Genomic DNA, 17660 nt, shown 5'->3' on the forward strand with positions numbered 1-17660 from the left:
GCTAATGAGGTTGAGCATTTCTTTAAATGTTTCTCTGCCATTCGATATTCCTCTATTGAGAATTCTCTGTTTAAATATGTTCCCCATTTTTTAATTGGATTACTTGGTTTGTTGCTTTTCAGCTTCTTTAGCTCTTTATATATACTGGATATTATCCCTTTGTCAGATAAAGGGTTGGTGAAGATTCTTTCCCAATTTGTAGACCATTTTGTTTTGATGATGGAGTCCTTTGCTTTACAGAAGCTTTTCACTTTCATGAGGTCCCATTTATTGATTGTTGCTCTTAGAGCCTGTGCTGTTGGTGTTCTGTTCAGGAAGTTGTCTCCTGTGCCAATGAGTTCTAGGCTGTTCCCCACTTTTTCTTCTAACAGATTTAGAGTATCTGGTTTTATGGTGAGGTCTTTGATCCACTTGGACTTTAGTTTTGTGCAGGGTGGTAGATATGGATCTATTTTCATTTTTCTGCATGTAGACATCAGGTTGGACCAGCACCATTTGTTGAAGATGCTGTCTTTCTTCCATTGGATGGATTTGGCTGCTTTGTCAAAAATCAAGTATTCATAGGTGTGTGGGTTTATTTCTGGGTCTTCTATGTGGTTCCATTGATCCTCCTTTCTGTTTCTGTGCCAATACCATGCAGTTTTATTACTATTGCTCTGTAGTACAGCTTGAGATCGGGGATGGAGATACCTCCAGATGATCTGTTGTTGTACAGGATCGTTTTGGAGATTCTTGGGTTTTTTGTTTCTCCATATGAAGCTGAGAATCTTTTTTTTTCAAGGTCTATAAAGACAGACCTTGAAAAAAAGATAATCCTGTTTCTAAACTAATCACAGTTTGTAATTCCAAAATACAGAACATGTTTCCATGAACTATTATTACAATTAATTAGCTGTAGTGAAATACCAATAATAAATCCATGAATTTCCTGATTATTAAAATAATATAGCAGTCAGTACAAAAATTTGTTTATTTTTTTATTTTTTCTTTGTGAATTTCACATCATGTGCCCCAATCCCTCTCATCTCCCCTTCTCTCATACCTTCCCTCCACCCTTGCAACCTCCCCACTCAACAGAGAGAGAAAAAAATTTCCTTATTGAAGCCATAGCATATCACAGTGTGTTCCATAGTATACACTTTTTCCCCATAATTCTTTGCTTACAGATGTTTATTGAAATGAATTGTTGGTCTGTTATGAGGCCTCTGGCTTCTGCTACACTATTGATACTGGAACCTAACTGGGACCCTTCTCTGATACACTTTTGCTGCTTTGTGTCAAGGAGATCCTGTAGTTTTGGATCTGTAGGACTGGCCACTTGATGCCCTCCAGCAGTTCATCCATGGGTAGATGTTAGGGTGGGGGAGTTAAAAGCCATGGATCTGGGACTGAGAACTATCTGAGCTGGTCAGCTTACTGGTTCTCTGCTCTTATGCCCTCGGGTCTATCTCACCAGCAACACCCTGCTCAGACAAGGTGCAGGACACACTCTCATGAGTGCTGCAGCCAGTGAGAAATACGGGTAGTTCTCCACTGTCCTGATTCCTGGCCCAGATCTCCTGTCTGCCATAGATGGCAAGGAATGAGGGAGGGGAGGAAGGTATCTGTCCCTCATCCTCGCTACTCCCCAGCAGAAGATTGGCACGGACAGCTCTCCTATACTCTTGCCCTCCCTTGGGACCTGCTTCCCTGCAACCTCGACATCCAGGGCCAGCAGGATTGTGCTGCCCAGGTGAGGTGCAAGGTTTGATCTCCTGGGTGCTGCAGCAGGGGAGGGGCAGGGCCAGCTCTGCCAGCTCTCCTGCCTTCTGTAGTTGGCAAAGAGCAAGAATTGTGTGTGGGGTCATTTCTCCCCTGTCCATGTCACTACACATCAGACAAACAGAGGGACCAGCTTTACCATGCTCATGGTGGCCCACCCATGCCCTTGTCATCAGGGTCAGCACTGTTGTGCTGTCCAGGTGAGTTGCAGGGCCTGTGCGGCCAAGTGCTGTAGCAGGTGAGGGACAGGGCCAGCTCTCTTGACCTCATCAGGGCCAGCTCTCAGTCTTGCTGCAGTTGGTGAGAGCAAATGGGAGGGGAGGCTATCACTCCCTTGTCCATACCTCTGCACAGGAGATGAGTGGTAAGGCTGGCTCTCCCATTTTCTTTTGTTTTTGTTTATGCTTTCCACTTTTTATGTTTGCTTTATGTTCTTGTTGCAGCCCCATCCCTCCTCCCCTCCCAGTCTCACCCTCCCTCCTTTTCTCTTTCCCTTTCCTCCCACCCCCTTTCCTCAGCAAAAGAGAGCTCCCACAAGCTCATCAAGTTGCATCAGGACTGAGCATGTCCTCTTCCCCTGTGGCCTGGAAAGGCAATACCACCAGGCAGAAGAGATAAAAAAGCTGGCAAGTGAGTCTATGTCCAATACAATCCCCACTTCTATTAGAGGAACTACATGAAACCTAATCTCACATCTGTTACATCTTTGTGGGAGTCTAGGTCCTGTTCATGTATGGTCCTTGGTTGATGCTTCAATCTCAGCAAACTCCTCTGGCCCCTGGTTGGTTGGCTCTGTTAGTATTCTTCTGGAGCTCTGTCACCTCCAGGTCCTTTTTTTTTCCTCTCACTTTTCCACAAGACTCCCTGTATATCACCCAATGTTTGCCTGTGATCTCAGCATCTGTCTGGAAGTGCTGCTGGATAGAGCCTCTCAGAGGACAGCTCTGTCAGGCTCCTGTCTGCAAGCTTAGCAGAATGCAGCTCATAATGTCAGGGGTTGGAACTCTCATATAGGGTATGTCTTTGGTAGGGCCAGGCATTGTCTGGACATTTCCTCAATATCTGATCTTTCTTTATCCATGTACATCTTGTAGACAGGGTAAATTTTGGGTCAAAGTTTTTGTGGGGGGGGGGGTTGGTGTTCCTCTCCCGCTGGTATGATACTATTCTATTTAGAGGGTGTCCTCTTCTGTCTCTATGGCCTCTACTACTAGGAGTCTTTGCTTGAATCCCCCTCATATCCTCCCAGGAGCCTGCCCTGACGTAGGTCTTCAGCCTGTCATTCAGATACTCCCACCCTCAGTTTCTCTGTCTTTCTGTCTTCTTGCTCTTGCTCTCCCCAGGTCTGATCTCCACCCTCTTACCCCTGTGCCCCCTCTCCTACCTTGTTCCATCTATTCAGCCACTACCTCTGTCAATTCTGTCTCCCCTTCCGAGTGAGATTTATGCATCTTCCCTTTGATCCTCTATGTTACTCTTCTTCTTTGGGTCTGTGCCTCATAGTATGCTAGCTTTACCTCAATACCTAGCTATAGATCTACTGGGTATATATGGAAAAGACACTCCACCACAAAACAAGGACACTTGCTCAACTATATTCAAAGCAACTTTATTCACAATAGTCAGAACCTGGAAACAACCTAGATGTCCCTCAGCCTAATAAAGAAACTGTGGCACAATGGAATACTTCTCAGCGATTCAAAACAAAGAAATCATGTAATTTGCAGGTAAATGGATGGAACTAGAAAAGATCATTCTGAGTGAGGTAGCCCTGACCCGGTACATACATACAGTATGTACTCACTTATAAGTGTATTTTAGCCATATAGTACAGGATAAGCATACTATGAGGCACGAATCTCTCAGGCCCTAATTCATGACTAGCTCACCCACAACTACAATATTTGGGCTCACTTTCCAGAGTACTGTAGCTGGGGCTGTTAGTGACCAGCTCTCCTGCTCTCATGCCACCAGTACCAGCTCTAAGGGTGGGGCTATTCCTTCACAGCCCTCAGACATCAACATGTCCCCAGGTAGCAGCCTAGACAAGGAATGTCTACCTGGTCTTTCTTGGTAGCAGATCCTAACTGCTTCAGGGATCCAGACATGACCCCGGGGCAGCACGGTCCAGGACCATGCCATGGTCCCAGGTGAAGTCAATGGCTACTTACATTAGGTTTGTTTTTCTTTTTTTCCAAATCTGCCTCTCTCTCTATTGTGTTCACATCCTTCTGTTTCTCATTTTCTTCCATTTCTCCACCACTAACTTGTTCCTCTTAGAGCAATCTGGACTCTCTGAGTGTAGTACAAATATTAAAATGCCATAATTTTCTTTCATTTAACTCAACTCAAGTTTATCAAAGTAGCAAGTAATTACAATAAATTTCAGCCCCGTTTAGTGTTAAAAATCAGCGGCTTCTGATGTGAGCAATAGTTGTAGAGCCAGACATAAGTGAGGGTTAGATATTCCCATTACCCCTCATGTCTCTTCTATAAGGTTACTTATTCATCTGATTCCTACTGATAAGATTTAATCCTATTTTAGGATACTATATATTCTCATACAGGAGTGTAGGCATTTGTATTTGTCATCTATTGGTCCGTACAAAGCTTAAAAATGATCAGTATGTGTGATCTGATAGAGTAAGATCAGAAGAAAGGAGAAGACGACCTCCCCTATAAGTGGACTTGGGGAGGGGCATGCATGAAGAAGGGGGAGGGATGGTGGGATAGAGAGGGGAGGATACAAAGTGAATAAAGTGTAATTAATAAAAAAAATAAAAATAAATAAAATAAATGATCAGGATGTTAAAATTGCCAATAATCTCTTCTATTTCTTGGTAAGTTGTCTTTTTAGTGAGTATAAAAAAGAACGTTTCTGGATATTTCCTCAGTTCACTAAGTGATTGAAGTTGCTGTGTATATTCCTACATGTCAACAGATGACATATGTTCTATTTATCCATATGCATAGATCTAAGAATGAGATTCTTATTCACATAACTTTATTATCTGGGCCTCAAAATGACCATCCAGCATTGTCAGGGCCTTTCATTTTGTCCTGTTAGAGCATCCAAGTAACTCAAGGATTCTGACTCACAGAAACATTAACATAAGTGTGTGCTGTGTTGCTCTAAGTAGCACTTTTTAAGTTATTCATCTGATATGTAGCATAAAACTGTAGTGATACCATTAATAGGAAGCAGTCTTTGTTAGAACTGTCATTTGCATTGTCTTCATTGTCATTTGCATCTGCCTTTGTGTCAGCTTCCACCAGACTTTGTTTGGACATTGCACAATCGGGGCCTCTCGGTCTTTGTACTTCTGAAGAGGAGTCTGGCCATTCTTTTAGTTTCTACTCTGGCGCATGGAAAACAAACATATTTATTATGTATTTTGGACAACAGAGCCTAGTCTACCTCTGCCTGTGCTATGCAACATTGAGTTCTTTTAGTGGATCTTGGATTCAAAACATTATTTAATTCATTCCTGCAAATGCAATGGAACTCTTTGCCCTTCCTCAGAATTGGCTGATATCTGATGCTCTTTGAAGTTGAATGGAAGGTTTCTTTACTTATTTGTAAAATAAATTAGTTTTATTCCACTCTCTCCAATTAGATATTGGTGGTATGAGAGACGTTTTGCCATATTTATGGAATTTGTAGGATTTGGTTCAAATAAGGAATAAAATAAGAATGTACCATTTTGTACAATTGCTTAAGTGGCAACTGGTCACCTCCTCTGTACCTTCACATGTCATCAATGGAGATTTTTTTCTGGCTTTATGAACTGATTTTCATATTCTTTCAAACTCGTGCACAATAATCTTTAGCAACAAACTGACTTAAGCACTCAAACTCCCAGTTAATATACAGCCTATACATTTACCCATCTTCAGTCCAACAATATATTAACAACTATTTTTCCTAACTGAATAGTATTCAGTTCTGTAGAAAACTTCAATATCTCATTTTGTCTTATAAGGATAAACAAGAATGGATTAAGCACTTAGAATTTGTATTCCTTTATTACTTCTAAGTTTTCTTATGAATATAAATAAATTTTATTTTTTATTGAAAATCTATTCTTCTCTAGTACATATGGACCAAAATTTTCCTGTGTCTATTCCTCCCAGTCCCTCCCACCTCCTCCCTTCCTCGTATCTATTATACCTCTATTTCCCTTTAGAAAGGAGGAGTCCTTCAATAAACAACCAAAAACATCAAAAGAAAAAAAAAATAAGACAAGGCAAACATGCACATATTGAAGTAGATAAGGCAACACAACAGAAAAAAAAATAACGAGTTTCTGTATCAGGCAAAAGAGTCATGACAAGGACATTTGCTCAACTATGTTCAGTACAGCTTTATTTGTTTTTGTTTTTGTTTTTTTACTGCCACATTTTTAATTAATTTTTAATTCTTTATATTAATTACAGCTTATTCACTTTGTATCTCAGCTGTAGCCCCCTCAAACATTCCCTCTCAATCCCACCCTCTCTCCCTTGTCTCTCTCTCATACCCCTCCCCACGTCCACTGATAGAGGAGGTCATCCTCCCCTTTCATCTGACCTAGCCCAACAGGTCTCATCAGGAATGGCCTGACAAGGCTGTTCCCCTCTCAGGAGGAGGTGATCAAAGAGCGAGCCACTGAGTTCATGCTAGAGGCAGTACCCATTCCCCTCCCTAGGGAACCCACTTGAATACTGAACTGCCATGGGCTACATCTGAGCAGGGGTTCTAGGTTATATCCATAAATGGTCCCTGGTTGGAGTATCAGTCTCAGAAAAGACCCCTGGGCCCAGATTTTTTGGTTCTGTTGCTCTCCTTGTGGAGCTTCTGTCCCCTTCAAGTCTCTCCCTTCCTTCCTTCATAAGAATTCTTGCACTCTGCCCAAATTTTGGTTATGAGTCTCAGCATCTATTTTGTACACTCCTGGGTGGTAGTCTTTCAGAGGCCCTCGGTAGTAGGCTCCTGTCCTGTTTCCTGTTTTCTCTTTCTTCCAATGTTCATTTCTTTCTCTCTTTTTTTGGGGGGGGTGTTTCTTTTTTTATTGTTTGTTATTATTATTTACATTTTAGCAACTCTGCATTCCAGCTGCATCCCACTCCCCCATTCCCTCCCAATCCCACCCTCCCTCCCTCAGCTTCTCCCCGCCCCTTTCCAAGTCCACTGACTGGGGAGGACATCCTCCCCTTTCATCTGGCCCTGTTTTATCAGATATCTTCAGGGCTGACTGGGAAGTCCTCCGCTGTGGCCTAGCAGAACTGCTTCTCCCTTGGGGGGTGGGGAGTCAAAGAGCCTGCCATTGAGTTCCTGTCAGATATAGTCTTTGTTCCCCCTACTATTCTCTCTTTTTTTATGAAATAAGATAAAACAAAAACTAACACTTCAGTATTCGATAAAACAAACATAAGAAAAAGAACAAAATAGAAGCAGAGGAAACAGATGCCTACTCTTTAACACATTTAGGAATCACATAAAATACTAAATTGGAAGCAATAATGTATACTCAATAGACATGTAGGGTAAGAAGAGAAAAGAAACATATTCATAAATAAAATAAAAATAAAAGGTAATGAAAAGCAGCAAACCAAGTAATCCACTTAAAAAATGGGGAACAGAGCTAAACAGAGAACTCTCTGTAGAGGAATATCGAATGGCAGAGAAGCATTTAAAGAAATGTTCAACCTCATTAGCCATTAGGGAAATGCAAATCAAAACAACCCTGAGATTTCACCTTACACCCATCAGAATGGCCAAGATGAAAAACTCAAGAGACAACACATGTTGGAGAGGTTGTGTAGAAAGGGGAACCCTCCTCCACTCCTGGTAGGAATATAAACTTGTACAACCACTCTGGAAATCAATCTGGCACTTTCTCAGACAACTAGGAATAGCGCTTCCTCAAAATCCAGCCATACCACTCCTAGGCATATATCCAAAAGAGAATCAAGTACACAAAAAGGACATTTGCTCAACCATTTTTGTAGCTGCTTTATTTGTAATAGCCAGGAGCTGGAAACAGCCCAGATGCCTCTCAACTGAAGAATGGATGCAGAAATTGTGGTACATCTATACAATGGAGTATTACTGAGCAAAGAAAAATAAGGAAATCATGAAATTTGCAGGTAAATGGTGGGACCTGGAAAGGATCATCCTGAGTGAGTTGTCCCAGAAGCAAAAAGACACACACGGTATATACTCACTCATATAAACATACAACATAGGATAAATCCACTAAAATCGGTACATCTAAACAAACTAAGCAAAAGAGAGGACCCTAACTAAAATGCTCAATCCCCATCACAAAAGGCAAAGAGGATGGACATCAGAAGAAGAAGAAAACAGGAAACAACCTAGGAACCTGCCACAGAGGGCATCTGAAAGCCTCTGCCCTGCAAACTATCAAAACAGATCCTGAGCCTGATGGCCAGCTGGCAGGCAGAGTGAATGGAATTTTATGTAAGAAGTGGGAAATAACAAGAGCTGGAGAGGACAGGAACTCCACAAGGAGAGCAACAGAACAAGAAGATTTGAACACAGGGAACTTCCCAAAGACTCATACTCCAACCAAGGACTATTCATGGAGATAACCTAGAACCCCTGCACAGATGTAGCCCATGGCAGTTTAGTGTCCAAGTGGCTTACATAGTGATGGGAAGAGGGACTGCCTCTGACATAAACTGATTGGCCTGCTCTTTGATCACCTCCCCCTGAGGGGGGAGCAGCCTTACCAGGCCACAGAAGAAGACAATGCAGCCATTCCTGATGTGATCTGATAGACTAAGATCAGAAGGAAGGAGAATAGGACCTCCCCTATCATTGGACGTGGACAGGAGCATGCATGAAGAAAGGGGAGGTAGGGTGTGATCAGGAGGGGAGAAGGGAGGGGCTTATGGGGGTTACAAAATGAATAAAGTGTAATTAATAATAATAATAGTAATAATAATAAAGTAATGAGATAAAGTTAAGAAAGAAGAGACTGGACACTACAGTGTAAGTCAATGAAACTCTAAATATATCCTTGAGTTCATTTTCTCTTGGCCATCTACTTCTGGGCATGAAACCTAACCTTAAGAGAAGGGAGTCTTGTAGAAAAGTGGGAGGAAAGAGAAAAGGATCCGGAAGTGACTGGAGCTCCACAAGAAAACAAACAGGGCCAACTAACCAGGGTCCAGAGGGGTTTGCTGAGACTGAAGCATCAACCAAGGGTCCTGAACCTAGGAACTGGACCTAGGCCCCCTACAAAGATGTAGCAGACGGGAAACTTAGGATTCAAGTGTGTACTCTAGTAAGGGAAGTGGACACTGTATTAGACATGGACTCAGTTGCTACCTTTTAGATCACTTTCCTCTGGTGGGATTGCCTTGACAGGCTTAGTTCTGATGCAACTTGATGAGCTGGGGTGGATGGGAAAGCGAGCTTCCTTTTTCTGAGGAAAAGAGTACGTGTAGGAGGGCAATGGGAGAGAGGGTGGGACATGGAAGGGAGGAAGGAAGGGACTACAAGGATGTAAAGTGAATAAAATAAATAAATTAGAAAAAAAAAAGAGTAGCTGTTTCCCCAGTGAGTCTCCATTGGATGAAACCAAATTTTCATTTGCAAGTCGTTATCAATTGGAGGTATTTTTTAGCTTATGTGTGGAAAAATGTGCCCACTTCTGCTTATATCTCTAGGACCCTAACTATGACAGACTGGTGCTGGTTTTGTGTACACTGACTAAGTTTCTCTGCGATGTTGTATGCTGCAATGATCATATGACTTAGGGGACTTTGTTTCTTGAACTCTTTCACCCCTTCTTGCTCTTATACTCTATGCTGATTGTTCTGTGGGGTTCTCTGAGTCCTGAAAGGAAGAATTCGATGGAGACATCCATTTTGGGGTTGAGTACTGTGAGGTCTATCAAACTTTGTTTTCTTATTTATTTTATTTGCTTTACATCTTTATAGCCCCTTCCTACCTTCCGTCCCAGCCCTACTCCATCTTCCTCTCCCTCACATTTTCTTCAGGAAAGGGGAGCTCCCTTTCCTATTCACCCCAGATCATCAAGTTGTATCACTGAATATCTCCTCTTCCCCTGTGACCAGGCAAGGCATTCCTGCTAAAAGGTAGCAAGTGGATCTGTGTCTAATGCATTCCCTACTTTCCTTAAAAGAGTCCGCAAATGAAGCCTAAGCTGTCCATTTGCTACATCTTTGTAGAGTCCTTAGGTCCAGTTCATGCATAGTACTTGGTTGATGTGCCAGTCTCAGCAAACTCCTCTGGGCCCAGGTTGGCACTTGTGGGTTTTTTTTTTTTTAGCTCCTGTCATTTCCAGGTCTTTTTCTCTTTTCCCCTACACTTCCCCAAGACTCCCTAAGAATAGAGCTGTGAGTCTCCTCACCTATTTTGAGTCATTGCTGGGTAAATCCTCTTAGAGGACAATTCCGACAGATTCCTGTCTGCAAGCTTAGCAGAGTATATTTCGTAGTATCAGTAGTTGGCAGTCTCTGATAGACTGGGTATTTGGATGGGCAGGGCATCAGTTGAGTATTCCCTCAGTGTTTGCTCTATCCTTGCACATCTCGTGGGAAAGGTAAATTTTGGGTCAATGTTTTTTTGGGTTGATTGGTGTTCCCTGCCCTTTACTAGAAGACTAGTCTAGTTAGAGGATGCCCTCTTCAGTCTCTGCTACTAGGAGTCTCTGCTTGAATCCCCCTCATATTCTCCAAGGAGACTACCCTGACTTAGATCTCCAGCTTCTCACAGAGATGTCCACACACGCAGATTCTCTTTTCTCTACAGGCCTTCTGTCCTTAAGCCCTTGTTCTCCTCAGGTGTGATCTGCAACCTTTTAACTCTCTGTGCCCCTTCTCTTACCTTGTTCCCTCTCTTCATGCATTACCTCTGTCTAGTCTATCTCCCCTTTTGAGTGAGATTTATGCATCCTTACTTGGGTCGTCCTTATTACTTATTTTCTTTGGGTCTGTGCCTTATAGTATGCTTATTTTTTACTATATGGCTAAATCCACTTAGAAGTGACTGCATACCATGGGCATCTTTCGGGGTGTTGGTTACCTCACTCAGGATGATCTTTTCTAGTTCCATCCATTTCCCTGCAAATTTCATGATTTCTTTGTTTTTAATAGCTGAGTAGTATTCTATCGTATAAATGTACCACAATTTCTGTATCCATTCCTCAGTAGAGGGACATCTAGGTTGTTTCCAGATTCTGGCTATTATGAATAAAGCTTCTATGAACATAGTTGAGCAAGTGTCCTTGTTGTTTAGTAGAGCATCTTTTTAGTATATGCCTAAAAATGATATAGCTGTGTCCTGATGTAAAGTTATTCCCAATTTTCTAAGAAGTGGCAGAATGATTTCCAAACTGTACAGTCCCACCAGCAATGGAGGAGTGTTTCTCTTTTTCTACACCCTCGCCATCATGTGCTATTGTTTGAGATTTTGATCTTAGCCATTCTGAATGGCATGAGATGGAATCTCAGAGTTGTTTTCTTGTGGTAACACATTCCTTAAAATCATTGCAATACATTGGCAATACTTCAAGTTGAGTAATGCCTGCTGTTTGTGTAACTATGCTAAGAAGGCCTCAAATGTTCTTTAAGGTAATTGAGGAAACAGTGGTTTATTGCTGAGGATATTTTACACAAAATTCATCCCAAGAATATTATATCCCATGCTGGAAGCAATTCTCAAGTATCTGACCTCCTCAGACAAAAATTTATTATATCAGTAGTCCAAATATCTCCATGTATAGGGGTTCAGGACATCAATAATTAGCTCTATGTTATCCAATTACCACGTGGTAATGTTTGCTAAAGGATTATTTTCTCTGCCTTTCACTAATGCTGCTATATCTATGGGGGTTGAATTTTTTTGTCAAATAATAAGTACAAAAGGCATACATACACATATAAATTCTTTCTTCTTGAAATATCAAGAATGAGATCTTCACGTACTTGAAAAGGGTAAAATAGAATTAAATCTAATATTTATGGAATCATAGAGACAAATACAATAAAAACACATGGCCCAAAAAACAAGGAAACTGTTTTTTTTTATTAATTACACTTTATTCATTTTGTATCCCCCCCCATAAGCCCCTTCCTCCTCCCCTGCCGATCCCACCTTCCCTCCCCTTTCTGCATGCATGTCACTCCCCAAGTCCACTGATAGGGGAGGTTCTCCTCTTCTTTCTGATCTTAGTCTATCAGTTCTCATCAAAAGTGGCTGCATTGTCCTCTACTGTGGCCTGGTAAGGCTGCTCCCCCCTCAGGGGGAAGTGATCAAAAAGCAGGCCAATCAGATTATGTCAGAGGCAGTTCCTCTTCCCATTACTATGTAAACCACTTAGACACTGAACTGCCATGGGCTACACCTGTGCAGGGGTTCCAGGTCATCTCCACAAATAGTCCTTGGTTGGAGTATGATTTTCTGGGAAGTTCCCTGTGTTCAAATTATCTTGTTCTGTTGCTCTCCTTGTGGAGTTCCTGTCCCCACCAGCTCTTACTATTTCCCACTTCTTACATAAAATTCCATTCACTCTGCCCATCAGTTGGCCATCAGGCTCAGCATCTGCTTTGACAGTCTATACTGCAGAAGCTTTCAGAGGCCCTCTGTGGCAGGTTTCAAGGTTGTTTCCTGTTTTCTTCTGGCTTTCAGAGGCCCTCTGTAGCAGGTTCGAGGTTGTTTCCTATTTTCTTTTTCTTCTGATGTCCATCCTCTTTGCCTTTCAGGATGGGGATTGAACATTTTAGTTAGGGTCCTCTCTTTTACAATGGAGTATTACTCAGCAATGAAAAATAAGGAAATCATGAAATTTGCAGGCAAATGGTGGGACTTGGAAAGGATCATCCTGAGTGAGTTGTCCCAGAAGCAAAAAGACATGCATGGTATATACTCACTCATATAAACATACAATACAAATTAACCCACTAAAATCTGTACATCTAAACAAACTAAACAAGGAAACTGTTTTAAAATCATGACTCAGTGTAACTTTTGAATTAGAATCAGCAAGAAATTCAAACTAACACCTCAGAAATGGCATTGGCCCTTGAAGAAAATCTAACCTACTTTTTCCCCATATGTCTCCAGGCAGAAGACCACAAACTTCAGTCATTTTCTTGGACTAGCTGATGATAAAATCACTGCAATGGACAAGTAGACAAGCCATGTCGCTGACAGTTGTCTATGCTGACAATCCCAGTCCAATGTAATAGTCATTTTTTCCTCAATATTTTCTATCTTTACTTTTAGGAAGAGGTCAGAAGCATTATCTCTTGAACATTATACGTCATTATGATGCTTAACCCATTCAGGGAACTTTTATTACATGTTTATTATTTGCATTGATTACAGGTATCTGCAGAGTATCTAGGCTACAGACCCTGAATATTCAGATTTTATGTTGGCTTCTCCTCGTCAATATATTTCTTTCATCAGAAATTAATTTTTAAATTAAAACCATAGCTATTCCATGGTAATACTAACATTAGTCATGAGCTTCATTATTCTTTATCACAGATATTTTCTTTAAAATCATTCTATTATCACATAGGTAGGAATGTATTACCCTGAGTCATCTATAAAGATGTTTCTCAAATAAAATATATAGAAATATTTTATGTTAAACTTTCATAAGTAATTGGCTTTCACCCAGTTTTTAACCTTGCTTTTTTTAATTTTAGAGATTATAACATAATCACATCAATTTCTAAAATGTTCTGAAATACATAAATAACTCATACAATGTTTATTACCAATGTGAACAAGGTATATAATCATAATACCTAATTAAATATTAGAAGAGATTGAGAAAGTATACTTCAAATGGAACTGTGTATTCATAATCACTAAAAATATAACTGTCTTCTCTCAGAATTTATGAATATGCAATATTTACTGATACTCCTCTATGATTCTCTACTCCATCTCTTAAGTAAAATAATCTCTTTAATTTTTTATTCTATTTGTTGAGCTAGCAGACTGGTGCAGCCATCAGCTATAATACTCCTTACCATAAGACCAAAGGGTCTGACAGCATACTCTTCAGACACTTGCTCAGCCATGTTCATTGCTGCTCTGTTTACACCAGCTATGAAATAGTATTTCCTATAACCGATGAATAGATGGTGAAACTGTGTTCCATATTCTATAGGATACCATTCCATGGTAAAGAAAAATATGATATCATAAATATTTCAGTCAAATGGGTAGAAACAGAGATCATATTGAATGAGTAGGCAGAAAGACAAAATGCCTATGTTCTCGCTCATTGGATGCTCCTACTTCCAAATACTTAGACATGGATATTCTATCTGTGGTAACTATAGAAACCAGGAAAGAAGACTAGAATCGGTCTCCGCAACTCTGGAGGGTTGTGATTTCTGCAATAATGGTCTCTGTGCTGCAAAGGAAAATGATCCTGGTGAAAGATGAGGACATTATCTGTAGGTTATAAAGGCAAATACTTGTACACAGATTTTAGGGATTATGATGGTTTTGTAAATCAGAATTTGTAGGACTTTCTACAATACCCATGTTTACCAAAACAGAACAGTTATCTATGTTTTCAATATGATTCATGGTCTCCATCTTGCATAGCAGGTCTTAAAGCATCCAGTCCCTGAAAATGGAGATATTGATGGCTATGAGGTACTTGCTATGTGCATGCTGGGAACTGAACTTCAGTCAAATGTAAAAATAAGTACTCTTAAGTGTTCAGCCAGAGTTCTGCCTTGCTTTTTATATAGAGTGAATGAAGCTTAAGTCTTTGTCATTTTTAATGAATATAAACTTACTTTAAAAAGAAACATCTGTTTTGTCAGGCAGAGTTCAACTGTCTCCAACTCTTCATAACATTCTTTTTAAAATTTATTTATTTATTTATTTATAAATTACAGTTAATTCACTTTTTATCCCCACTGTAGCCCCCTCTCTCAGCGACTCCCAATCATACCCTCTTTCCTTCATCTTCTCCCATGACTCTCCCCAAGCCCATTGATAGGGGAAGTCCTTCTCCCCTTCCCTCCGACCCTAGCCTATCAGGTCTCATCAGGATTGGTTGCATTGCCTTCCGCTGTGGTCTGGTAAGATTGTTCCCCCTTATCTGATCAAAGAGCCAGCCACTGAGTTGACATAAAAGATAGTCCCTGTTCCCATTGCTAGGAAACCCACTTGGAGACTGAACTTCCATGGGTGATATCTGTGCAGGGGTTCTAGGTTATTTCCATGCATGGTCCTTGCTTGGAGTATAAATCTCATAAAATGTACCTGTGCCCAGATTTTTTGGATCTGTTGCTCTCCTTGTAGATCTCCTGTCACTTCCATGTCTTCCTATCTCCCCCTTCTTTTATAAGATTCCCTACACTCTGCCCAAAGTTTGGCTGTGGGTCTTAGCATCTACTTTGATACCTTCCTGGGTATTCTTTCAGAGGCCCTCTGTGGTAAGTTCCAGTCCTATTGCCTGTTTTCTCCCTCTTCCCATGTCTATCCCACCCTGGCTCCTCCTTCTTGATTAGCTTCCTTAGGTGTGCAGATTTTAGTATGATTATTCGATATTATATGTCTAATTGTCCACTTATAAGTGAGTATATACCGTGTTTGTCTTTCTGCTTCTGGGATACCTCACTCAGGATGATCTTTCCTAGAACCCACTATTTGCCTGCAAATTTCATGATTTCCTTGTTTTTTATTGCTGAGTAATATTCCATTGTGTAAATATAACACAATTTCTGTATCCATTCCTCAGTTGAGGGACATCTGGATTGTTTCCAGATTCTGGCTATTATAACTAAAGCTGCTATGAACATGGTTGAGCAAATGTCCTTGTGTACTTGAGCATCTTTTGGATATATGCTTAGGAGTGGTATAGCTGGATCTTGAGGAAGCGCTATTCCTAACTGTTTGAGAAAGCGCCAGATTGATTTCCAAAATGATTGTACAAGTTTACATTCCCACCAACAATGGAGGAGGGTTCCCCTTTCTCCACATCTTCTCCAGCATGTATTGTCACATGAGTTTTTGATCTTAACCATTCTGATGGGTGCAAGGTGAAATCTCAGTGTTGTTTTCTTTTTTTTTCTTATCAGTTACATTTTATTAACTCTGAATCCCAGCCGTGTCCCGCTCCCTCATTCCCTCCCAATCCCAGCCTCCCTTCCTCATCTCCACCGTGCCCCTTTCCAAGTCCACTGATAGGGGGGGACCTCCTCCCCATTCATCCAATCCTGTTTTATCAGGTATCTTCAGGACTGGCTGCAAAGCTCTCCTCTGTGACCTAACAGGACTGCTCCTCCCTTTGGGGGGTGGGGAGGTCAAAGAGCCAGTCATTGAGTTCCTGTTAAAAATAGTCCTTGTTCCCCTCACTATGGGAAACCAATTGGTTACTGAGCTCAGATATAGCCTTTGGTAGCTCAGTAACCAATTGGTTTCCCATCTTTCTAAACAAGGATTGATCATCTTACCCCATGTCCGCTCTCTTGATAATCTTTTTTACATGTATAGATTTCATTATGTTTCTCATATCTTTTTTTTTTATTTTATTTTTCTTTTTAGTTACATTTTGTTAACTCTGTGTCCCAGCTGTATCCCGCTCCCTCATTCCCTCCCCAACCCCACACTCCCTCCCTGGTCTCCTCCCTGCCCCTTTCCAAGTCCACTGATAGGGGAGGACCTCCTCCCCTTTCATCTGACCCTGTTTTATCAGGTATTTTCAGGGCTGGATGCAAAGTCCTCCTCTGTGGCCTAAGAGACTGCTCCTCCCCTGGGGGGGGGGTGTCAAACAGCCTGCCCTTGAGATCCTGTTAGAAATAGTCCATGTTCCCCTTACTTTGGAAAACTACTTGGTTACTGAGCTACCACAGGTCACATCCGAGCAGAAGTTCTAGGTTATATCCATAGATGGTCCTTGGTTAAGTGTCAGTCTCAGAAAAGACCCTGTGCCCAGATATATTTGGTCCTTGTAGAGCTCCTATCCTTTCCATATCATACTAACTTCCCTTCTTTCATATGATTCCCTGCACTCTGCCAAGGGTTTGGTTATGAGTCTTAGTGTCTGCTTTGAAACACTGCTAGGTAGAGTCTTTAGGTCTATATAAGTGAGTATAAACCGTGTTTGTCTTTCTCCTTCTGGGATATTTTACACAATGGAATACTACTCAGCGATCAAAAAGGAGGAAATCATGAAATTTGCAGGCAAATGGTGGGATCTAGAAAAAATCATTCTCAGTGTTGTTTTCATTTGCATTTCCCTGATGACTAAGAATGTTGAACAGTTTTTTAAGTGTTTCTCTGCCATTGTCTACTCATCTTTTGAGAATTCTCTGTTAAGCCCTGTACCCCAGTTTTAATTGGATTGCTTGATTGTTGCTGTTTAAGTTCTTGAGTTTTTTATTTATATTATATTTATTAATATTTCTGCATATTATCCCTTTGTCAGATACAGGGTTGGCGAAGATCCTTTCCTCATTTGTAGGCTTTCGTTCTGTTCTGAAGACAGTGTCCTTTGTTTTACAGAAAATTTTCAGTTTCATGAGATTCCATTCATTGATTGTTGATCTTTGAGCCTGTGTTTTTGATGTTCTGTTTAGGAAGTTGTCTTTTGTGCCATTGAGTTCAAGGTTCTTCCCCATTTCATCTTCTAAGAGGTTTATATATCTTGTCATGTCCCTAGCATTCTATAATTGTGAGTTTCATGTCTAGATTTTGAAGAGAAATAAAAAGCCAATTTGAACACTTCCAAGATGTAAGGGTTTTGTTTTGTTCTTTAGAGATATATAAAATCTCAGAAGATGTTAGCAAGATAGGAAGTACACGTGCATGTATATCTACAACTAAGTGTTGAAGAAATGAGAGAGAGTCCAGCCTCACTGGATCCAGCACTTACCTTTCTGGA

This window comes from Psammomys obesus, unplaced genomic scaffold (genome assembly GCF_907164565.1).
Source record: "Psammomys obesus unplaced genomic scaffold, mPsaObe1.curated_primary_1811, whole genome shotgun sequence".
In the NCBI taxonomy this organism is placed as follows: Eukaryota; Metazoa; Chordata; class Mammalia; order Rodentia; family Muridae; genus Psammomys; species Psammomys obesus.